Genomic DNA, 26,314 nt, shown 5'->3' with positions numbered 1-26,314 from the left:
AAGACATTTTTGCCACTCTATTTAAAGAATCCAGGGGAAGAGAACCACCCTCTGGATTCAAGGGTCTTTACCTTTACATTTTCGTTGGAGTAATTATTATACTTTTGATTTTGAACACTTTTGCTTAGATCACAAAGACATTTCCTTGCACCCTTTGATATGATATGATATGGCATTTAAAATGTGCCTGTATACAAATGTTTCAAGGAGCGACGAGGCAAGGGAGGGGAACAGAGGCAAGACAGAGACAACGTTCCTACTAGACCAGGTGAGATTGAGATCCTGCAAGTGCAGGGGGAGGAGGAGGGGAAAAGTGGAAGGGGGAGGGGGAAGTGCAGTACATAGGATAAACAGTAAATAAATAAAAACAATAAATAAGAATAATAAATAAGAGGTGCGGCCAGCTGGCGGCAGGTGAAGGGTAAGTGCAGACATCAGGTGTCAGTGCTGGTAGGGGGCTGTAGGGATGCAGAAAACAGCTCCAGAGTGCAAGGGTTGCCAGGCGGGCAGTGCAGGTGTGCAACTGGTGGGGAGGACCTAGGCCCGAGAGCAGAGGGTAGCCAGGTGACCAGTGCCGTTTCAGCCAGGAGTTCAGCAGGGGAGAGGAGGAGAGAAAGCAGAAGCAAAGAGAAGGTCTTGAGGTGCTTCCAGAACCAGAGATGGTTCTCCTCAGTTTTTAGAGAGGCAGGGAGGCTGTTCCAGAGGGAGGCCCCAGCCGAAGAAAGAGATCTACCACCAACTTGTTGCTTGGAGAAGCAACTGACCCTGAGGGAGTAGGAGGTGGAGGAGCGAAGAGCTTGAGAAGGAAGATATTTAGGAAGAGAAAGTTAAAGGTATTGAGACCCCAGGCCCCAGAAGGCCTTGTGGACAATGCAGAGGGTTTTGAACTTGATCCTCACAGCCACTGGGAGCCAGTGAAGAGATTTCAGTCCTGGAGAGATACGATCCATGGGCTTGAGGCCAAGAACAAGTCTCGCAGTCCTGTTCTGGATGGGTTGCAGAGGGCAGAGAGTAGTGGCAGGCAGATATAGAAAGAGGTTGTTGCAGTAGTCCAGCTTAGAGATAACCAGAGCTTTGGAGACCGTGAGCTTCTGGGGGAAGGAGAGGAAAGTAAGAATACCTCTGAGGAAGTGTAGCTAGTAGTGGTAGTGGTAGTGTGACTTTTTAAAGACGTCAGATGTGAGGGGATAAAGAGAGTGTTGTTTTGTTTGTGGTGTGAGGGTCAGAATAGGACGTTTTGAACACAAGGACAGTTTTTCAGGTACTGACATCCTGACACAGACAGATCCTTAGTTTTGATTTCTAGTTAGGGACATTCCTCTTTAGAATAGGGCCAGAGAGGTATTTTCCTAACCCATTTTTATTTAATACATGTCTTTGTTTGAAAACAGGACAACCTTACGTCCGGCTCTCATTTCTGACCCCTCTCAGGTGTCTGTCCATCCCTTCCACGGACTGGACAACTTGTTTAGGCGTAACAGGTACAAGATAGTGAATTGACCCATTGGATGTAGTGATGAATCAAGGGATTCAGTCATGTTCTTCAATGGGGGAGCCCCTTTCTGTAAGGCTAAGGAGGTGAACAACATTCTCCCTAGGGGTGATGGTAAGTAGCAGCTCACAGACAGAGACTCCCCTCTTGGGATAAGGACACCCTTTCTAATGAGGAACGTCCCTTTTCACTATCCGCATACACTTAATACAATCCTATCAGCTGAGAGACAATCAGACTCCTCTTACATATGTTATTGTGATGTATTACTAGAAGAAAGGTATGATCCTGGTACTATGAAGAGTAATAGCATAGGAGTGATAAAGAATACCTATCTGTCAGGTACTGATACGAAGAATCCTACAGGAGTTATGAAGAACACAACTCCAACACAAAGGAGGGACTATACTGAGAAGCTGGGAAAGGCTCAGCATTCTGTGATATATGTGGGCAGGCCAAGAGAACCAGGAAGAGAGACCTGGAAGTTTTAAACTGTCTGCTCAGAGGATGCTGGTAAGTTGGGGAGAACACTGGTTTGCACGGCAGCAAACCACAATCGAGACTAGGTGCCTGAGGCACATTATCTAGAGAGCAGAGTGGGGGAAGCCTGCCAAGAGACTGATAGTTCCTGGAGGAACCTTTGACACGGGCTGATGAGGAGCCCCAACCCTGACCCCCTGAAGCAAAGCATGCCAGAGACAGACCGTGACAGGTCTACCAACCCGAACTGAATCCCAGGAGGGAACTGAGCGAGACAAGTGGTGGTACGAAAGGGGAGAGACTAATTAACGCTGATGTTGCAGATACCACACAGACACAGAAACGTGTCTCCGGATGAGAGAACGGAAGAAGTCAGAGAAGACATCATGATGAACAACGAAGAAGAAGCAAAGAAGCACGCTAACCCAGTGACGTGGCTCCACTACACCCAAGGTACAGGGGAGACCTGGGGCGAGGGCCATAAGAATTAAACGGGACAGTCATATCCAAGAAAGTTGGAAAACCGAACAAAGATTGGACTAATCATACTTGTCCCAGTGAATGGCAAAGGCATAAGTAGAGTGAGAATCATTCAGGGACTAATTATATACGTCCCGGTGATTGGCAAAGTCATACAAAGAGTGAGAATCACACAGGGACTAATCATACTTATCCCAGTTAATGGAAAAGCCATAACAAGAGTCAGACTTACACAGTGACTAATCATATTAGCTCCAGTAAATGGCACGATCATAAGAGTAAGAGTCCAAAAAAGGGCTCAACCTGCCTTGTTCAGTACAAAGACGAATAAAGTAAGGAGAGAGAGTTGTTATCAGAAAAGTGTCTTTGTTCTAAAGAAGAAAGAAGAATTGTACTTTCTGACCTACCACAATGTCCACAATGTCCATGAGCAGATCAGCGGCTCTGCAATCAAGCAATGCAGGTATTTCATAGGTAGATTCCCCAGAAATGTTCACTTCAATCTTCAGTACCAGTAGCAAAGTTTCCTTTTCCTTTTCTATTGGTTGATATGTGGGACTCTTATTAGTCTCCCGTGCCAAGGTCCCACTTAGGAACAGGAGACTGCGCTCCACTTTCTGCGTCCGAGGGCTACTGTACATTCTTTCATCCAATTGTTCACGACCACCACAATACATACAAAGGCCCAACAACCGCCTTCTCTCTTCTTCAGTAACTGGGCCTCTGGCATAGGCTCTGTAGGATCCTGCTCTGATTTAGCAACTGGATTGCAGGCACGTTGTTTCTTGTGTTCAGACTTCATTTCTTGGAGTCGTAATCCAGCTGTAGGACCATGGCAACGAGATCTAGGAACAACGCTGGACGTGCCACACTAGCAAGTTTGTCCTTTATCTCATCTGACAAGCCTCTCTGAAACAGAGTAAACCTGGTCTCTTCTGGCGCTCAAGTCTCATCAGCCAATTGACAAAACTTAATTTCATATGTCAAGGTGTCCAAGGAGCTTTGAGAGACATCAAGGAGCATTTCTTGTGCTGTGTAATCCGTCCCAAGATTCTCAGACATTGCTCTTAATGCATCAACTAAGGTAAGTATTCAAGACAGACCTACAGGCTGTTACCAATGGGGTTACCCAAGCCAGGGTGTTCCAGTCATACTGGTAACCATATAGCCGAATGTGGCCCAGTCTGACAGGAATTAATGGGGTCGGAACATAACTTGTATTATAAAGTGGTCCAGGAACTCTATGTTTTTTAGGAGACCCGTCACATTTGTAACCAATTGGATGGTTACCTAGAAGGTCCTGTGGCCAGGGCTTGACGCAAGGAAGTGTTTTCCAGATAAAGATCCTGTACTTCGGAGGTCAACCTTTCTACTGTTTCCATCAAGATCTGCATCTGGTCCATGGTAGTCAGTGGCAGTACCCTGTTCACCAATATCTGTTGTTGGCTCACCTTTCAAGCTGAAGCTGCTCTTTTCTGGGGTCTTTCGATTCCGGTTCAGTCTCTGTTCCCTGGTCTTGAGGAGATAGTGTCTGTCCCTATGGTAGGTCAGACTGGAGACTGAATGTAATCAGGCACTGGGCAGAAACCACCCCAGGAGACAGCCCAGTCCGGATGGGGGAAACCCTGTGGAGAAGAAAACCCCCAATGAGTAGTTGTAGCTCAGGAGCCTAGCAGTGTGAGGGATCAGTAAGGTGAGGCGGACAACTGCTTGTAGATTTCTCAAAATATGCCATTTTATTAAATAAATTATGTAAAGAAAATACCTTGCTTGCCCTGCTCTTCAGAGGAATTCCCTACCTAGTCCAAAGGCCAAGGGAACATTCGTAGTATGGGAAAACTGGCCTCCACACTAAACAACAAATATACAAAAGGACATTAAATAGCAACACAATATAATAAACAATATTAACACAATGTCCGAATGGCCTTCTCCTGTCCTGGGTAAGGTCCCATCCCCAGGATTCAAAGTTAACGCCAAAATGTTCAGCAAAAGAAAAGAAAGGTTTTGAACCAGCTCTTGAAAGTTTTAAAGTCAAAGAAAAAGTTCACCAGACAAAAATCCAACCACTTTTTGTTCCTCAGTGAAAAAATCCCCTTCCAACTTCCACAAAAAAGAAATAGCACCACTGGTACTCCTGGATTTGATGGATTGTCTCTTCCTTCAGATAAACGGTCACCGTTCAAAAGAAGGTGCAATATTCCACAATGTCAATGGTACACAATTATTTAGGACTTCTTGTCAGGATGCTTTCTCTGGGCCTCATCACGAGTTGGGCAGTAGCCCTTAAATGCAGCAGTAACGCTATTACCGCTTCATTTAAGGGCTGGCCCTATTATGAGTTGGGCAGTAAGTGGACATTTTTACCTCCAGCAAAAAACTGGAGGTAGAAATGTCCACTTACCACCCGTTTTCGCCACTATTACCGCCGGCAGTTATAGCGCCCCCAACCCCACTGGGTCCTATGAACCCAATGTGGAATGGGTAATAACAACCCAACCGCTACTCGTGATCTGGCGGTAATAGCACCAGACCGAGTAGCGGTGTCAGGTTTAACAAACCTGTCAATAAAATCAAAAGAACATCACTGTACATTTTACCAGGAAGGTTATATCAACCTCACTGGACTAAAATATATGGTCCCCGCTAGGTTCTTCCCACTATGAAATATCTGCCATGTAAACCAGAGAATGGACGTCACCCGTAACCCAGAACTACAATTAGCATGGCTATTTATGTTCCCGGAACGAGAAACCCCTTGTCTTTCAAACTATTCATGACAAGACTCGTCGATGCCGTTATGAAATACGAGTGCAGCCTGATAAGGATTCCACTTTCAGGTGCAGCACGCAAAGCTCCGACGCCCCAGCAGTATTACCAGTGCGATTCAAAAACACTGTCTGCCTTTATTAGGTATTTAGTTTAGCGGTCACATTCCGTGCTCCTTAACGACTGACCTGCCTACAACTACCCTGTCAACCTTTCATGATTCTAGACCAAAAGCTGTATAGTCATCTACTGCGTATCATGCAGTGAACTTCTGTCCTTTTTTCCATGAAAGGCTTTTTGTAATCATATGCCAGAAAACTTCACAAAAAGTGCTATTACTTTTCCCTGCCTCCTCTGAAGCTCAGAAGAGGCTAACCGAAGACTGATGCTCAAGTCTTCGGTGGTCCCCCATACATGAGGGCTAACCACCCTTAACAGGTATTATCACACACCAGAAAAAAGGGGGGGAATCAAAGTGGCAAAACCATGGGCAACTAATACTTTTTCTTGTCTCCCCACTGCTACAACTCTTCCGTCATTGAAGAACTGTCCACCTGAAATTTCTGCACTCACTTTCCTTAATCCAACAAGGTGAGGGAGCAAAGGGGTTTGGTTGACTCTTGTCACGAAACTACCTTCTTTCCCTTTACTTGCTGACTGTCTTCATGGTTTCCGAAGGCCAGGTTAGTATTCAAAAACAGCTTAACTGACAGATTGAAAGACCCTTATACCTTCCTTAACCATGGAGACTGAGATTCCATGCTTAATTTACAAGTCAAGGTCAACACCCCTCGACAGGAAAATGCTATGTTATTCAAGTCCTTAACCACTTTACAAACTAAAGTGGATTCGATGGTCAGTAAAAGTCCTGCTATTGGGACTCCCTGGGGTTAGGGAGTGGGACTAATGCCTAGCATACTGGGTCAAAATTGAACACAACTTCCCGCCCGGTGCTTACCCCAGCAACCCTACCATCTCCAAGTCTAGGATCGAACATTCCAACACCACCTATGCTCACTAAATACGATGGTCCCAAGGGGTTCAAGTCCTTTATCACGCAATGTAAAATCCATTTCCTTAATAGACCCAGGTTATACTCCTCTGATCAAGCCAAGGTCTCGTTTATCCTACTTAACTTAGATAAAACTGCCCTAGCATGGGTTACCCCAATTACTGACACACATCCTTTATTCGGTAATTAGAGGGATTTCTACGAGGCTTTCCAAGTTATGTGTGGTAGGCAATATGCTGCCCATTCACTCAGAAATGAATTCATGGACATTCGCCAAGGAAACAAAGAACTATTAGCCTACATATCGCTCTTCAGGAATCTCGCTTCCCAAACCACCTGGCCAGATCATGTACAACTTACAATATTCCAAAGGGGACTAAGAGATGACCTTAAAGACACCCTAAGCCAAGTAGTAAACCGACCAGTCACCATTCAAGAATGTACTGAGTTAGTAATACGATTAGATCAAAGGTGGCAAGATCGTAAAGGAGAACGTCGACGTTATGAATGGCAGAAGAACCCATATTCTCAAGACAGAGTGACTCATCCATTGACGTCAGGAGAACAGGAGCCGATGCAATGAAGGAGCACCCGAGGACGAGTTACAGTCGAAGAAAGAGAAAGGAGAAGAAAAGAGGATTTATGCTATTATTGTGGGAATTCCGGGCATTCAGTATGAGTATGCCCAAAATGCCGTACCAAGTCGGGGAACTAATCCACTCCTCGGTTGCACGGGAGAAATCAAAGAGTGTACATACCATCTCCCCCATTGCTTTATCCTCCAATCCAATCATGGAATTGCATCAACATCTCATCATCCAAGTTAACCTTAGAGGATATACCCAAGAATGGATAGATGTTTTGGCCATGATCGATAGTGGTGCCACAGGTAATTTCATCGATGCTTCTTTTGCTAGTACATTAGGAATACCATTGCTCCCGAAAAAAACTGAAAGAACCCATCATTTCAGTAGAAGGTTCTGTTTTAGTGTCTGGGCTCATTACACACCACACTAGCCCCTTAAGGATGGTATGTTCTCAGAGACATCATAAAACCATACAGTTTCATATCATATCCGCTCCCCATTTCCAGATCATTTTAGGTATTCCCTGGCTGACCCTACACAATCCTATGATCAGCTGGACCTGTAGAAAACTCACCTTCTCAGGTGAAAGATGTCCTAAGTTGTGCCAAGTCCCTGTAGAGACTCAGAGGCCACCCTGTCTAGCGTATGTGCTTACATTGGACATTCCTGTTGAATATAAAGATTTTATGGATGTGTTTGACCCTACAGAAGCCGACCACCTGCCTCCACACAGGCCATATGATTGCCAAATCAAGCTACTACCTGGAGCCCAAATACCATATAGCCGCACATATGCCCTTACGGAAAAGGAAAAGGTAATCCAAAAACAATAGCTTGATGACAATCTGGATAAAGAATTTATATGTCACTCATCTTCTCCAGCGGGGGCCCCGATTTTTTTCATCACAAGAAAGAAGAAACCAAGCTTAGACCCTACATAGACTATCGGCGAATGAATGATATCACGATAAAGAATAGATATCCCTTACCCTTGATCCAAGTCCTACTTGACCAAGCACGACATAGCAAAATCTATACTAAACTAGATTTACAGGGAGCCTACCATCTTGTAAGGATAGCACCCGGGGATGAATGGAAAACGGCGTTCCGCACCCGGTACGGACATTTTGATTATCTCGTAATGCCCTTTGGGTTGTGTAACTCCCCAGCTGCGTTTCTATTCTTTCTGAATGTCATCTTCTGGGACATTCTCGATGTCTACGTAGTGATTTACCTAGATAATATTTTGATCTATTCATCATCCTTACCAGAGAACACATTACTCACATCAGAGAAGTCCTCTATCGACTACGAAAACATGCATTATTTGCCAAGATCTCAAAATGTGTGTTCCATCAAGAGAAAGTGGCCTACCTCGGATATATCCTTTCGCTGGGTAAATCGAAATGGATCCCAAGAAAATAGACGCTATCCAGGACTGGCCCATTCCAACAACGGTCAAAGAGTTACAGAGGTATCTAGGATTTGCAAATGTTTATCATCGCTTCATACCACGTTTCTCAGAGATACTCATACCTTTGACCACATTGCTGCAAAAAGGAAGGTCTTACAAATGGAACGATTTTACGCAAGAGGCATTTGATTGTTCAAAACTCAAATTTACTCCAGCCCCGATTCTCAAGAATCCAGACCCTGCGGTTCCCCTATGTGGTGGAAGCCGATGCATCCGATTACGCTGTAGGTGTAGTATTGTCCCAACGTGACCCTCAAACCAAATTGAAACATCCAATCGCTTTCCATTCCAGAAAACTAAACACAGCCGAGCAGAATTACAGTATATTCGACAAAGAATTATTGGCCATCAAAGAAGCTTTTATAACGTGGAGGCACTATCTAGAAGGCGCTAAATTCCCAGTTCTAGTCATCACTGATCGTACAAATTTTGAGTTCCTTCATACAGCTCGATCCACCAACCAGAGACAGAATCGATGGATCGATTTCTTTTATCGGTGCAACTACAAGGTCACATATAAGCCTGGGAAGCTCAAAACCAAAGCTGACGCCTTATCTCGACGGGACCAGACACCAGTGGACCCAGTAGAAGGACTCCCGTTTATACAAACTTCCCAAATCCTGATTATTCATCATGTTGATATTGATATTGATATTTTATTTCTATCGCGCTCGTACAAAAGTGTTTCAGAGCGCGACAAGGCAAGGGAGGGGAGGGGAGCAGGGGAGAACAAAAGAGAGCTCTTACTAGGCCCAGTGATATTGAGAACGCGCAAGTGCATGGGAGAGGGGGAGGGGAAAAGTGCATAGAAGGGGGAGAAGTGGAAAGTGCGAAGTAGAGGAGAAACAGATAAATAAAAAATAAATAATAAAGGCAACAAACAGTTTTAGTGCAGCTAGCAATTTGCAAGTGCTAGGTTTAAGGCAGCAGACTGGAAGGTTATAAGAAACAGTTACTACTAGCGCACACGAAGGCCCGAACACTACTATTCCCCAAGACAATCCGTCACATCATGAACATCAAGGGTTGTTGTTTCACAATAAGATAGTATGGCTCCCAACCCAAGCCATCCAGTCATGTTTCTTGCGATGGTGCCATGATAGCAAAGGGTCAGGCCATGGTGGGGTACTAAAAACGAAGAAGAAAGTAGAATGCTACGCTTTGGGGAAGTGTTGGGCCCATGATGTACGTTACTACATTCAGGGATGTGGCATCTGTATGAGGTCAAAAACTAGCCGTCAAAAAATGATGGGATTATTGCAACCTCTTCCCATATCCTCTGGACCATGGAAACACTGCTCTATGGATTTTATCACTGAGCTCCCTCCAGTCCAAGGACGAACAACCGTTCTAACAGTGGTGGACCCTTTTACCAAAATGGCCCACTTCTTAGCCCTGACCCAGTTACCATCGGCCCATAAACTAGCTGTATTATTTGATTATCAAAATAGGTTTTTTTAAGCAAGTAAGATCTAAGTGCGATACACTTTTTATATTTTCCATGTGTCTCTATTGGCCGTGGATTGGTCCTTCACCCAGTCAAGTTCTGCTTTCCTTTTTCCTCTTTTACGGCTCTGAAGAGCATCCGAAAACCATTTCTGGTTGTTAGATCTTTCCCTGACTTCCTTAGATGTCATAGGGGCTATACGATTTAATAAATCCATAAAGAGTCTACTGTACTTGTTAGGGAGAATTTTCAGTTTAGTGCTAAATTGCTTCCACCTTAAGAGACCCACAGCTCTTATGCTGAACTTTGGGACTTTATACTTTTAATCCCATGTGTTTTACTGTGTTTCATTTGACTTTGTAGTCTTACAAACTGCATAGGCATCATCTTTTTACATTGTGGCACACAGCTCCTTCAGTGCAGTGACACAGGGAAGTCTTCCAGATTTCCCAAAGGATTAAATACCTTTTCTTGGTGAAACTACTGTTTCCAAAAGCAGTGAAGTGAAATTGACTTTACCTACATTGTAACTTTCTAGACACAGCACAACGATCTTGCAATAGGATGCTTGAGGGGTTACTTAGTATCCTCTTTGTCTAGTTTCTCATGTAACATGGTGTATGTTACCCTTTCTACAATTAACGGCTGGTGGCAGTGGTTTACTTTTTCCTACCATTGTGTGTTTCTACCGCTGACTGCAATTGCAGCTGCAGTAAAGCACCCATGGGTGCCCATTTTGTCAAAATGTCCCCGGTCTTCTTTTTTCACCATTTCCTGTTGGAAAGTACTTCTTGAGATTTACTCTGTGCGCCAAACCAGGTTTCGTCCCCTTGTTCATTTTGTCTTTGGTGGGATTCACTGGTGAAGGCCGCCTCTGGCTCCAGCGTGTCTGGCAGGGGAGGCAGGAAGTGAGGGGAGTGCCGAAACTCCCTGTGCATAATCCCCTTGGTAACAGGAATGCACTCAAAGGTGATTGGGTGGCTGGCTGTGCTTGCAGGACAGCCACCCTGCTGTGTGAGTGACAGCTTGGCTGTGGATGAATGGGAGAAACCTGCATAAAAGGCGAGGCTTTTGTCTTGGAAGGCAGAGTCGACCACTGGACGAAGGAATCCAAAGAAGAACTTGGAAGAGACGCTTGCTGCAACTCCTGGACCGTTGGTTTGCCCGGTGAAGCCCTGCTGCATTGCTGAAGCTCCGAATACGCCTCGACTAGAGAAACCCTGCAACAGACGACTTCTCCCCTTGCGAACTTGTATGGACATCCTCTCGGAGCTGGCTGTACTTCCATTGCTGCTGCAGGAACCAATTGCCAGGGAGAGGAATAGCAGATGAGGGCATCATTTTTAAGTAGGATCCGAGCGTCTGGAATATCCTCTGGAAATCTGTGGGGTACATTTAACAGCCCAGCAGAACTTCCCCTACATCACCAAACTGCATTTTCAGCAGTTGCATAAAGAATGGCTGAGCTGGCTCTGCTGAGCACAGATGGGGCGAGATGAAAAATAGAACACCCCGAGAATTGCTGCAGTTATTTGCTTCATATGCACCCAAAAGAAGAATTCAAAAGCAGCCTGGTGCGGCACTGCTATGCTGAAAGCTTAAGATTTATTTTTTTATTGATATAGTTGAAAAAAATCAACTTTTCAATACATATTTCTAAAAACCAGAATCATATACAAAAATACAAAATAATATATGCAAAAAATAAAGTTATACATACAAGACTAAAGAGATGTACATAATTATTACAAATATCATTTGATTAAAACCCTAAAACATATTAAATCATAACCACAAAATAAAATAAGATAATTACATATAGTTAACCATGTTTTTACCTTTACATTTTGTTTAAATATTATGCCATTACTTTGAGCACATCCTAGAATATGTGAAGATATGATTGGGCTATTTTTAAAAGGCTTGTAAGTTTCATTTGTATTATCATTATTATTTTTCCATCAAGTTTTCTTTTAATTTTAATGCTTTCAAAAAATTCACGACAGCTAATCTTATAGTTATCCAAGTGTTATAGATTGGATGCCAAAAGAATTCAGTTGAAAGTGGAATATATGTTTCAAAATGTTTCTTAAAATATTCAATTCTCATGTGCAATAACGTCGGACATTCCGCCACTAGATGATATATAGTTTCAAAAATGTTTGGATTTTCGCAAAATTGGCAGAAGTCCTCCGTTTTAGTAATGACATTCCATTTGGCTAAAATATTTCTTGTATGCCACCAGTTCATTCTGAATCTTAAGAAAGCACTTCTTTCTTCAGCACCAGGAAACTTTAACAAGTAACTTTCAGTAGTCCTAACTTTCTTTATGACAATTTTATGAGATGTAGCATGTTTAGTCTTTTGGCATTGTTCATATGTATTTGTCCAGTCCCAAATATAATTTTTTTCGTTTGCTCTTTTAGGGTTTATCATTAATTCTTCTTCTGAAACCTCAGTTTTTAACAAAACATTTCTGATTTGTTGACGCCAAGTGCCCATTACTTTGTGCTCACTCGTTCTCATATAACTGGACAAGACATGCAGTAGAGAGTTATCCTGTTGCACCATAATACATTTGCGGTACAGACTACATAGTCTCCACATATACATACAGTTTAGTGATGATAAGCCCAGTTCATATCTCAACAAACACATCTGTGATGCTTTTGGAACATGTAAAACCTTTTTCCAGAATTGTCCTTCCAATCTTAACCAGGCCATCTCATTTCTCCAAGCCCTGGTCTCAGCACCATAAAGTACCGTCGGCACTACCTTTTGGCAATAAAACATGATTATTGGTTTCAAGGAGAAAGTGCAATATTTATGATTTACGATAGATGCCTGCGAAATAGAAGTGCTGATTTTTCTTTTCAATTCTTCAAGATACAGAGTATCTGCCCTAGATGTATTAACACTCATTCCTAGATATTCATATTGGGTAACATTCTCTAAAGATTGAGCCTTCAAGGACCACGAGAAACGAGATGCTCTAACTTTCTTGTTGGGTACATTCTTCATAATTTTTGTTTTGGATACATTTATGACCAATTCGTTTTCTTGTACATATTCCCCCAGTTGGTCAAGTAAGTTTGGCAGCCCCCTAGTCGTTTTCGCTAATAGGATCAGGTCAACCGCGTAAAACATCCAAGGGATTGCGTATTTATCAAGGCGAGGGGCATCTGATGTTACTCTCCTAAATTTCTTCACAACATCAGCTATGAAGTAGTTGAAGAGGGTTGATGCCAAAAGACACCCCTGCTTCAGACCCTTGCATGTTTTGATCGACTTCGATAACTTACCATCCATCGTCAAGCGAACTTGTATGGAAGTTTCCGTATGAAATTGCATTATCCAATGTATTAAATACTTTGGACATTCATTTTTCACCAGTTTGTCACACAATAATATTCTTGACACAGAATCGAAAGCGGTCTCGAAATCGATGAAAGCCATGTAAACTGGCTGGTTAACTTACAGCTCATGTTGTTTAATAGCGTTCAGGACTTGTAAGTTCACAGAAGTGCCTAGGCCCGCAGTAAAGCCTATTTGGAAGGGATCATTAAGCCTTGATTCCTTAGTCCATTTGTTAAAATCTCTCAGTGCCAAGCGTGCAAAGATTTTTCCTGGCGCATCAAGAAGCGCAATGGGTCTGTAATTTTTTGGGTTCAATCTGTCCCCTTTTTTGTAGATTGGGACAATAATTGACTTTTGCCAAGAAGCTGGAATTTTTTTGCTGATGATTACTTGATTAAATATGACTCCCAGAATAGCGGCCCATATATCAGGATTTGTCCTTAGCATAACATTGGAAAGACCATCTGGTCCAGGGGCTTTCGACTTGCTTAGTTTTTTAATATACATTTCGATATCCAAATTATCATAGGTCAATTCTTGTTTCCCATTATAACTATGCTCAAGTTGTCTTACCGGAAAGTGGGTTTCAGCATACAATGAATTATAATACTGCGCCCATATTTCCTCAGGGGCCACGTTTATTTGTTTTATAGATTGTTTGCTTCCATAGATAGTTTTAATTAGGCCCCATACTAAGGCCGAGTTCTTAGATACTATTGAATAAAGCATAGATTGAGCATCTTGTAATATCATTTTCGCTTTTCGCTGCTTTATCCAATTTTTGTATCTAGCTATCAATAGTACTCTATTGCTGGGGGGCGTGGCCAGCGAGCAGCCGATGTAGACGTGTGCCCGCTGAGCTCCTGGTGCCGCCAAATATCCTGTTAAATCCTGGGGGAATCTGACTCGCAGCACCCCTGCAAAACTACAAAAAGTTGGCGGAAAGACAGCAGAACGCATCGCTGCTACTCCAAAACAAAAACGGAGACCGAAAGCGGAGATAACTGCGGCGGAAGGTGAGAGAGTGTGACGGCCGCCGAACACGATCCAAGGTGGCCGACGGCGACTTGGAATAACTCGCCATTCACATCCAGAACGAAGAACAGCGGCCTACGGGAGGTACAAACACCTAACGGGAAGGCCGCGACCCCGCCTCGAGACGTGAGGACACTGGCACTGTGCGGGCGGCCCGGCGCACTGCCCCCTGACGACTCCATACACAAGATCGCCGGCATCGTCCCCGTCCCCAGGCGTGCCGTCCAGCCGCGGGCGCTCCGCTCCACTCCACGTTGAGCGCCTGCCACTCCAGAGCAACAGGAATCCGGCAACGGCGGGAGGGACGGCGAAGCCAGATACGCAAAACGGTGAGGAGAAAGGTGGGCGGGAGGCGGTGGTTGCGACCGGTCCCTTCCTGCTCCCGGCCTTCCCGCCCGCCCGCTCCCAGTAAATCCCCCCCGATCATTGCGGTGCACGAAATCACCGCTGCAGCCTTAAGACCCTCGCTGGGAGTGCGGCAAAACACAGAGGTAATCCCACACGGCAAGTCTTGGGAAACCATCCAGATACACAGAATCAAGCTGAAGAGGACTAGCATTACTCTGCATACAGGGAGGCGCGGGAAACCCGGAGTGTGGGTGGACGGTCCCGCGGAGGGGAACGGGAGGTAGGGGTCGGAGAGGGGGAGCCGCCCCACCCGCCCACCCCCTCTCAACAACCCAACACTCTGAATGCAAATAGCCCCTTTCCTCGACCAACAGCCCAAGTGTTCAATCCGTGTCTCACGTACAACACTTTTAGGATCAGGAAACCCCTGAAAGTGGAAGAGGGTATGGGTAAAGATAAGGGCAGAAGAGGCACGACACAAAGCAAAATGGAGCAATACGCAGTGCCCACACTGGCCTTGGAGCCGACACAGGCAGCTCCTGAAGATGAGGAACCCGAACCCTCTCTCAAAGACATTATGAATGCCATAGCCAATTCCAGAACGGCTATGGAGATTAAAATGGATGGCATCAGCACAGAAGTGTCCCTCCTACGCCATGATTTGCAGAAACTCACGTCTCGCACGGGAGAGGCGGAAACCCGCATATCCAACACGGAAGATGGCCTCCGTAACATGAGTCAACAGATGACCAGAGTAATGCAACGTGTTAAAACTCTAGAGGAACGAGTGGAGGAGGGGGAGGGACGCTCTAGGCGAAATAATATACGAATCCTGGGACTACCTGAGAAAAGTGAAGGCCCCTCCATGGAACAACTGCTCAAGGATCTATATGCCCCAAAGAAATTCTCAAAACTCTTCTCTATTGAACGTGCACATCGAGTCCCAACAGGCAGACCAACGCCTGGGGCCCCACCCCGCACAGTGATCGCCAAAATCCTAAATTACAGGGACCGAGACACGGTACTGCAGATGGCTAGATCCAAAGGTTTCATGACCTATAACGGCGCCAAAATCGCCTTCTTCCCGGACTTCACCAGGGAAGTACAAAGAGCATGCCAATCCTTTGACCAGCTCAAGAAAAAGCTACAAACCCAGAACGTCAAATATGGCCTCCTGTTCCCGGCACAGTTGAAAATTTACCACAATGGCACAACAGTGCACTTTAATGATCCAAAAGATGCATGGAACTGGGCAGAAAACAACCTGGAGGGAGATTGGGGCCCTACAAATAGAAGGGAACGTGAACGAAATAGACCGCGCCCAGACAGACCCCCGAATGCACAGCTACTGCAAGATCAGGATGAACTACCGCCAAGAGGAGCCGACTGAGGCGGGCACGCACAGATTGACACCAACAAACCGCCAACATCTGCAAGGGACTTCAAGTTGAGATGCCCGTTGGCAACGCACCGTCAGACCTCCCCCGCAGAATAAAGAAATGGCGGCCCAAGTGGGGCCCCCCCCTGACAGAGGTGAAAGAACTAGTGTCAAGTAACAGCGAGAGACACACAAACTAGTTATACCAAATGTACTGATTAACTTTTCAGTCCGAGCAGACCCCAGTCAAGCTCGGCCTAATGTTCGGGCGACAGATACTTCTAGTTGGGGTGGAGTATAGGGAGGGGGCAAGGGAGTTTGTTTTCATGACAGAGTTTGTTTGTCTAGTTTACTGTTTTAGAATCAATGCGCGCAATGGGCTGGAACCTGGCTCCCGTGGGGTGGACAGGGGTTACAATCCGAGGACACACACAGCATTACCCGGTATGCCCAACTCCCGACCACCATGACAGAACACGCCATTGTAAGCAAGACCAGGTCCATTAAGATAATGACCTGGAACGTGAACGGGCTGGGGCACCAGTATCAAGAGGCGCCTTGTACTACAATATCTGAACCGTCATGCGCCCGATGTGGTTTTCCTAACCGAAACGCACCTGGCGGGTACGAACTGTAACCTCTTTAAGCGAACCAATTACCGCATTGCGTTACACTCGGGTTTCTCCATGGGAGCCAGGGGAGTACTGATCCTGGTACACAAGCGACTACCATTGAATCTCCTATCTGTCACACAGGACACGGGAGGTAGATTTGTTTACATAACCGCGACTCTTTGGGAGCGGTCCATATCCATGCTAGCTGTATACGCACCACCAACCTTACTCACCGCACTAATTAACGATATAACACCTATGTTAGCGGCGGATTCCTCGAACTTGGTAGTAGTGGGGGGAGATTTTAACGAAGTCATGAACCTGGAACTCGACCGTACGCACATCCGTTCTAGAAACCCAGCTGCGCATACTAAATTAGCCACATTCGTCGACGCAATGGGCCTGAAAGATGTGTGGAGACACTTACACCCCGGCACAAGAGAATACTCGTTTCTCTCCGGTGCACACGCCTCACTATCCAGACTTGATTACTTTTTTGTCCCGACTTCCGAATTACATCTAGCAACCGATGCACACCTCCTACCCAGAGGCATATCGGACCATTCACCGCTCGTACTAGAGCTTAATACCCACAGGCCGGTCCCCCCACCCGCATGGAGGTTAAATAATTATTATCTAGGCTTCCCCGACTTGGTGGAGCATATTAAAAATGCGACAGAATCATACTTTGAATTGAACAGAACCTCCGTGGATAGCCCTGTAACACTGTGGGAGGCATACAAGCCAGTACTGAGGGGGGAACTCATATCCCAGATCGCAGCCCACAAGAGAAAACAGGTAGCAGCGATCCGGGCGGCCGAAGTGCGCGTGCAGGAGGCAGAGGTGGCTCATCTATCCAAGGACCTCCCAGAATCTCATCGCGAGTTACAATTAGCACAAAAACAATTCCAAAACGTAGCCCTGGACAATGCCAGACAGGCACACGCAGCGATGCGTGCCAGAGTATACGAAACCGGGGATAAGGCAGGCAAAATATTGGCATGGCTGGAGAAGCGAGACGAGGGGCTCCGACATGTTAGAGCAATTAGATCACAGGGGAATACACTAACAACAGCGGACCGCGACATAGCGGAAGGGTTCGCAGCCTATTATAAGGAGCTTTATGGAGCACCAACCTCCCCCATTGACACCACGGCCATCTCTGGAATCACCCTTCCCTCCTTGACGCCCGAACAAAGAGCCCTGCTAGAAACCGATATAACAGAGGATGAACTGTCTGCAGCCATAGCGAACCTCCAACCCGGGAAAACCCCGGGACCCAACGGCTTTCCCGTTGAGGTGTGGAAGAAAATGGGCACAAGCTTAATCACACCACACTTACTGAAAATGTATGAAACCTCCCGCAGCAGAGGGTCCCTCCCACAGGACCTGAGACAGGCCACTATAGTGGTCATACCTAAGGTGGATAAACCCCCAGACTGCTGCAGCTCGTATAGACCGATTTCCCTCATCAATACTGAAACCAAAATCCTAGCGAAAACATTAGCCAATAGACTCCAGCAAGTCATACCCTCCTTGATCCACCCGGATCAGTGTGGTTTTATGCCGCAAAGATCCACGCGGATGAATATACACCGATTATTCACTGCAATGGAAAATGCGACCACTATCCGAAGCCCTCTGGCCCTGCTGGCAGTAGACTTCGAGAAGGCCTTCGATTCTATTAGATGGGATGCGATCTGGGAAATAATGCATAGAATGGGATTTGGGCCCCAGTTCGTGAGTTGGGTTAAATTACTGTATAATTCTCCATTAGCTGTCACGAAAGTGAATGGTCAAGTATCAGACCCCTTTGAAATTGGCACAGGGACCAGACAAGGATGCCCTTTGTCGGCCATGATATTTGCAATAGCAATTGAACCGCTCGCAATACTGTTAAGAACTAACGAAACATGGAAGGGATTCCGATGGTCTGAAGCCTGGGAGGACAAAGTGTCCCTATATGCAGACGACCTGTTGGTATACTTACAGGACCCGGTCAGATCCTGCCCCATAGTGACTGATCTACTCCAGAAATACGGCTCTTTTAGTGGCCTGAGAGTAAACTGGGCCAAATCTACCCTGTTCCCGCTTAGACAAGAGGAAGAATCAATCCCGCCCCAATGTCCCTACCAGGTAGAAAGGGAACAATTCAAATACTTAGGTATATTAATAACGAATAATCTGACTGATTATGTTCCCAGAAATTTGTACCCAGTCATGACAAGATTTGCAGAGGACACCCGTCACTGGTCATCCCTTCCTCTGACATTACTGGGTAGAGCTGCGCTCTTTAAAATGATGACCTTGCCTCGACTCCTGTACATATTACAGAACGCCCCCCTATACATTCCTCCAAACATATTCAAGAAAATAGATCAGACACTTCGTAGACTACTATGGAATGACGGCCACCCACGTATAGCTCTCGCCACACTCCAAAGATCCATATGAGAGGGTGGAATAGGACTACCCCGAATGCAAACGTATTATTGGGCCAGTCAATTGATGAAAGTGAATGACCAACTACACGGCGACACCGGCGCACCACATAACAGATCTCTAGAACCCGACATTCCCGGGAAACCCATTATGCTATATCTCTACAAGAAAAGAGACCGCGCGGCCACCCCCAACATGCGAGCACAGATAACACAAATCTGGATAGATGCACACAAATTTGTGGGATGGGGCGACAAACTATCACAGGCGCAACCTCTGTGGAATAATAGGAACCTCCCCAGTGCACACACGCTCCCCAGATGGCCGAACTGGTCTCGGCATGGATCACTCACACTGGGAGACCTTGTGAAAGATAACACCATGGTTCCTTTTGCGGAGTTGGCGCTCCGATTTGGACTTCCCCAAACTGAACACTACCACTATGCCCAACTACAACACGCACTACAGAACATCCTCCCCAAAGTGATCTCTCTACCAGACTTCACCCCCATTGAAAGAAACGTATTCCCGGAACAAATCACTCATAAAGTGACATCGGTTCTGTACAGTGCCATAAGTTCCTTTGGCACACCAGATCTGCTGTCACTGCGGACCAAATGGGAGTCGGATGTGGGGGCCATAGTACCGGAGGAATGGGTCATAGCATTGATGTTCCCTAGGGAGATAGCAATATCATCGAGGCTTAGATTGATCCAGTTAAAGATACTACACAGAGTATACTGTCCTAGGGTAGCCCTATATAAATGGGGAAAGATCAAAGACCCGAGCTGCCTGCGATGCAAAACAGAAGAGGGCACCTTCTTCCACACCCTGTGGGAATGCACGCACATCCAACCACTTTGGGAGGATTGTTGTGTGGAACTCTCCAGAGTTATGGGGAAAACGATTCCCAGAAACCCTAAGCTATTACTGTTGGGGATAGATGATGAAATTGACTTATCTAGATATGAAAAATTGCTTTTGTTCACCACTACTGCACTTTTGAAAAGGAACATTGCTCAGAAATGGGGCTCGGACCAAATACCGAGCTACGAACAATGGAGGACCGATGTGAATATTTGTATCGCAATGGAATACAGAGTATACGCAGCCAGAGGATGCCCGGCTAAAGCCCCGAAAGTGTGGCAGAGATGGGAAGAAGCCCAATGAGGGCTAACACAGGCAAATTGGCCATTGGGACACATCGAAAGGCACCCCCCCCCTGACGCCCATGGTGCCCGCAGGATAATGCAGCTAGGCGCTGCCCCGTGTTCGGACAAAATTGACCCATTTGTTCTTTGTTCTTTCTTGAAACATTATGTGTACACCAATCGGAGACAGACAGTGACCTATACCAGCAATGCGCATGTATTGATTGTTTGTTTGTTTACTTGTCTTTTTTTTTTTTTTTTTTTTTTTCTTTTTCTCTTTTTAAAAAACACCAATAAAATATGTTATCAAAAAAAATAGTACTCTATTGCTGGAATTCTGTTGAATTATATATCGTACCTCCCTTCTGAGGTCAGCTTTTCTATTGCTGATCTCTTCGTCATATGCGTGTGAATGAGATCTCTGATCTAGGGTAGATGTTCTGAACGTTTTTTTAAATAACTGTAGCGTTCCCACATAGTCTCCATGTGAATAGTGTGAAAAATGTCTTTCAGATAAAAAACCGCTGCAAGCAGATCATTTAAATTCCCTGAAGAACATTTGAAGCGATGACCCTTAGTAGACACTTCCAGGTTACCTATATACTTAGAGCTAGAATTGGCAACAATTTCACCCGGCCAAGACCATGTGAGATGGAGCAGGTTATGATCGCTTTTTATTTGTTGCAATACTTCAAAAGGAGGAGACCATAGAAAAAAGCTCACTATTAGTGTATACATAATCAATAGTAGAAACAACATTTCCTTGGTGCCATGTGGCTTTAGGAGGAATATCTCGACATACTGCGCCATTTATCATGGAGAGCCCCCTCTCATTCATCAGATTTTTCCATTTTTTCTTAGTCTCTTTCATTTTCCCCCCTTTTTCATTCATGCAGTCCATATTTAGGTCGCCTGCAATAATTATAAATTTGACCAGCTGATCTTTGTCAATCTTATCTAGACATTTTGTCAGATCTTTAAAAAAACGGTTGTCCGAAATGTCTATATGGTTCCAGTATATATTGATACATGCAATGACATGATTGTTGAAAGTAATTCGGACCAGCTGCATATAACTGTTCGGGGATGCCCATGCTTCAGCTGTCAGACCACTTGTTAGCTTTATAGCTGTAAGAAGTCCTGCTTTTGGACGACCTCTAGCTAATTTGATGGCTGGTTCAAGAATAACAAAATGGTTTTCCCACACAGGGGGGGAAGTAAGCCATATTTCTTGTAACATGATTATGTCATATAGACCTAGAACAGACATTGAAGAGGAGGTAAGATGCATATGGCCTCTAGTGTTCCAGGACGCAAACTGGAAATGGGTCTTACTTTCTTTACGGGGTAGCTAACATTCATTAAGCACTCTATTCTGGGAAAAGCTCGTTATCGTTTTTGTTTGATTGTCACCTGCTGTAAAATACTTTATCGTCATTGGATCAAAGTGTCTATCAGCTAGTCGTACCCTTTCGTTTGTACTATTCGTATGTGTGTTGGCATGTCTTGAAGGATATATGTTAACTACATTCAAAGAAAGGGCACCATCTATGTTTGATACAGCAGTGGGGTTATGTAACAAGAAGCCCAATTGATATATTTCGTTTCTGGCTTGCCAGATAGAGTATTTAACAATAGCAGAGGACATCCAAATTTTCACTACGGACCTATCGTGGTCATTGATGAATTCAATTTGAGCAAAGTCATCAGACTTGGTCTCTTGCAGCGCTTGTATGCTTTGCGTAATGTTTAAAGATGTGAAGGCATGCGCTCTGTTACCAGTCTTTAGCTTCTCCTCCTAACGCATGTTTTCATGACTTCATCAATCTTCAGGGAGGCTGAGTTTCTTTGTTTTTTCAGGCGGGTCTGCATTTCTGTTTCAGGTGTGACAAGTTAATTATCTCTGAGGATTCTGGTACTTATATTTTTTGCACTTGATTTTGCTGGCAGGTGACTGGAAACAACTCCCTCCATAGCACAAATCTTCCCCTTGATGGGGGCAGGGGGAAAGCCATGGTTGTGGCTCTCCAATGTAAGGCATGATGGCCCTGCTGCACTGCCTTGTGAGCCCGGGACTCCTGGAACAATGTTTAAAGATGTGAATGCTTTGTATAACGTTTAATACAGAGGATCGATTCAAATCGTATAATCCAAATTCGCCGCCTCAACATTGTAAGATAAGGCTCAGACGTGTAGAATCATTACATTTATTGTGTCTATTTCTCTGTGGCATTTTCCTTTCTTGTTGTTTGTGTGACGCCATCGCATTAGCGTGTTCCGGCCCTGCTTTTACTCCAGCACCGATATTGTTCTGATATAGTTTTGTCTCGTATATTTTTGGGGTGTACTCCCCAAACGAATGGATCTTAGTTTCAAGGGGCCTTGGCGTAATTGGTTTGGAGCTCTGTGTGTCTCGCGAGAAAAAGATACCCATCGACTTCATAATTTCCTCTCGCCTTTCTTCTAACGTTGGAAATGAAGTATCTTGGTGTCTTTTTCCGTGACCACCACTCTGCTCTTTTATTTGAGTTAATTGTAAAGAGGGAAAAGTCTTCAAGGTATCAGCAATTTGTTCCTATTTAGTAACTTCGTTTACCAGATTATCAAGGGGTTCATAACTCAATTCATTAGTCAAAGAATTTTTGCCTCCTTTGGTGACCAATTGTATGGATGGAAGATTAGCTTTATTTCTGTTAATAGCAGTATATTTTTGCACAATTGCTGCACTTTTTTCTTGAGTTCTTTTGTCAGGTAAGGATAATGGTTTTATAAATTGTCGCGAGTTCTTATTTTTCTGCGTTTTCGTCAAATTCTGATTCTTAGTTTTTTTATTCTCTGATTGCAGATTTGCAATTTGTTTCTTTCCTTTTTTTGTCACACTAGATATATTATACGTTTCATGATTTGCAGAAGAAAGCAAAGTAGACTCATTTTTTTTCTCAATAATTCTAACTCCTACTGAATTTTTTTCCTCGGCTTTCGGATTTTGTTGATCAATGATTTCAATAACACTCTTATCGTGAATCACACATCCAGAGCTAGCTTTTTCTTCGCTCGCAGGCACAATGCTCACGTTGGCTTCTTGCTGTTTTAATTCGTTATCAGTCATATTATTACTCACTTCCTTTCCAGTTGTAGATAAAGTGGGGTATATTGTTTGCAGATTTACATTTTTAGGAAGTGTATTTTCCACATAATGAGACACCACATTCTTATTTTCCAGCAATTCTTTAAGTAAAATGTTTTGATCCATTAGCCTTTCATCAAGCGTTTCGTAAAGTTTCGCTAATGAGAATAAGGCCGTGTTCATGGCCTGTAAAGTTAGTTCGGTTGAGATCAGCGCGACAGGTTTTTGAGAACATTGAGAGCCTGTCTTGCTGTGTTCAGAGTGTTTAGGGGAATGTTGTGTAAATGAGATTGATAAGATGGAGGAGTCGTTAGAACATTCTGTGAACATCACAGGAGATTGAGACAAGTGTTCTACCTCAACTTCTACACAATGTTGATCAACTGGAACGTCGCAATCTAGTGGATCTATAACAATTGGCGTTTTCTGTGTTGAGCCAAGTCCCCAGAAGTTGTATTAACACGGGGTTGCACTGGCTCAGGATGCATCATAATCTCTGCCACAGATTTAGTATTGGCGGGCAGAGCAAAATCCCCCAGCAGATTTTGTTCAGAAAAGGCTGCAAGCAGTGAATCAGACAGCATACACAAATCTATCGCCGCAGGGACTATTAATGCAGTCTTTTCAGGGCTTACCATTATCACTCGACGGTCATCAGTTATATTTTTGCAGCTTATTTCATTCTCTTTTTCCATATCATTAGTCACTCCCGATAAACTCTCGGAATAAAACTTCCTAATGTCACTAGTATGTGACAAAGACCAGCCCCGTAAGGACCCGCGGGAGGGAGGGCCATTCATATTACGCTTAGGAGTGGTATGAAAATCGTAAGGTTTATCAGTTAATGCTTCGATGTTAGGCATATTAGACCGAAGAGAGTACAGTTCAACCATTAGGATAGATGGTCTATACCAATACAGTTGTTTCGCTAATAATCACAGACTTTCAGACTTCAGATAAGTTGGAACTAAAGAAAATATATAATGCGGAGAGGATTTTATAAAGTAGCCACCTCTATCTTCGTGATGTTAACTCTCTCAAAGATACAGGTTAAATTAACAATAAATATGTTTTGAATAATCTGGACACGTCCAGAAGCCACTCACCGCTCACTGTTAACAGTAAACAGTATACTTCTCGGTACTTCCGGGTGCGCGCGCTTGAAGCTAGTGAGGGGCATAGATGGAGGTGTGGCAAGGCTGATTACTCCAATCACTGAGGAGTTGAAGGTCAGGCAATTTCCGTGTTGCTTATAATGACGTCCTCTCGCAGACGAAGCTCAGCAACAATACGAGCCCCGCTGAGGAATTTCTTTCAGAAAACGAAGCTCTGTCAACAAAGTCCGCTCCAGTAAACAGTATACTTCTCGGTAATTCCGGGATTTCTCACTAAAGGGGAAAATGTGCTGTGTTTAGATATGACTGCGCACTGATGCTATTTCCATCTTTTCAACATTACACAGTTTGGTTGCTGATAAGACACATCCATGCCCATCTATCTTCAGTTTATACATCAGCAAAGGAGGGCATGCCTCTCTGAATGGCATGTGTGTCAAGTAAAAACTGTAAAATAGCAGAGAAATTGACTCCAGGCCGTACAGGAAGCATTTACTCTTGCAACAAAGTGACACTGGCAAACTTTCTCACAAGAAGCTCTCTCTCTCCCTTTGATAATGTCAGTTTCTAAGAAACCTTGTTTTTAACAGATTCCTGTGTGTTAGGAATTGACCAGAGCTATGGAAATGTTCAGAATAGAGATGCAACGACAATCGCATTTGTAAATGAACAGGGAAAGTAAATGTTCTGCAAAGCAGTGAGTGGAGATTGTACCGGCTTAATGGAAATAATATTGTGACATGCCCTGAAACAAAACTGCATATGTTGGGAAGAAAAGATGCCAAATTATAAATAGATTGTACTCTGTGTACTGTATTTTTCCCCACAAAAAGAACTTCAACATCATGGTTAGGCCCCCGAAAATTGCTGCCAAACCTATTCTTGCAAGGCAGGCACTTTGAAATGTAACAGCCCCATGGGAAAGGAAGTTCCTATACAACATGAATGGCCCTGAGGTGTGGGATGTGGCGACTTCGCCAGACGAAGCGGCATTGCTGCAGCATGAGACAATGGACTGCCCTGGCACAGAGGTGTGAAATCCTCTGACACCTCTTCTCAGCTTCAAACTGCCTAGCATCAAAGGGGAGTCATAGCAACCCCATGTGCAAGTTGCTTAGGGAAGGACACTTGCCGGGGGGTTTGGAAAGACTGCCCATATTTGGAAACAATGCCAGCCCACTTGATTCAAGAGACTTTTCTATGAAGACATTTATGTACGCAATCTAAAGAAGCAGTAATGTAAAATTTTGACAGCTTGAATGAAATTTGTGTGGCATGAAAATAAGACATTGTGGATCATCCTAGCAGGTGGGTAACGCAAACGCCAGTAAAATGACATTTCTGGGAAAATCGTACATGACACGGTTATGAAAGTTAAATGCAAATATGCCCGATGTTGTTAGGCTCATGTGTATCTATTTGTAGGATGCTTGATAAAATAGTTTTCATAGAAATTACTAAAGAATGCCAGGAGAACAAAGCAATATCGCACAAACTTGACATTTGGACAGAAATGTCCCTTGTGAAATATGGAATCTGCCTATCTAATTTTCCTGAAGTTGACATTTGTAAATATAAGTGTTTTGCTCCATAACTGATTTTGGCAAAAGTAACTTTGGTAGAACAAAGCATATTGTAAAAACACACAGACTAAAACTGAGTCACTTCCTTCAGTCCAATCTGCTTACAGGGAGGCGGCGACAGTACAGACTGACCTATCCGATTTAGAGGTATGTCTAGCTTAGTTCTGCCCACATAGTAAAAAATCATCTGATGTCATCCTGTCTATATAAGGTGGAGACATACAGACAGTCAGGACATTCAAAAATCCAAGATTCAAAAATCCAACTCAACATCCAGAGATCCAGACATCAAACATTCACCCTGCAAGATTCCAGTGCCAGGCCAGGGGTAGCTGATAGCAGATCCAGACAGAACCTCTTACCCAGGCTGAACCTCTTATCCAGAAGTAAACCCTACATAAATCCCAATAATTCAGGGTAAAA

At 44.3% G+C, this 26,314-nt stretch overlaps 1 protein-coding gene across 5 annotated transcripts in view; it reads right to left on the bottom strand.

Annotated features, from left to right (window-relative positions):
- Positions 1 to 26,314, bottom strand: part of CCDC148 (coiled-coil domain containing 148) — a 1,950,480-nt gene that overhangs the window by 1,870,826 nt on the left and 53,340 nt on the right. For 3 of the 5 annotated variants that reach the window (XM_069616397.1, XM_069616394.1, XM_069616398.1), the window contains exon 2: positions 24,300 to 24,581. The exons of the other annotated variants lie outside the window; for them this stretch is intronic. The gene's annotated coding sequence lies outside the window, so the exon portion shown is untranslated. The remainder of the gene's footprint in view (positions 1 to 24,299; positions 24,582 to 26,314) is intronic. 5 annotated transcript variants of the gene reach the window in all.

Source organism: Ambystoma mexicanum, chromosome 9 (assembly GCF_040938575.1).
Source record: "Ambystoma mexicanum isolate Mex_15411 chromosome 9, UKY_AmexF1_1, whole genome shotgun sequence".
NCBI lineage: Eukaryota > Metazoa > Chordata > Amphibia > Caudata > Ambystomatidae > Ambystoma > Ambystoma mexicanum.
The sequence above is the reverse complement of the archived record's forward strand: the minus strand, read 5'-3'. Positions and strand labels throughout refer to the sequence as shown.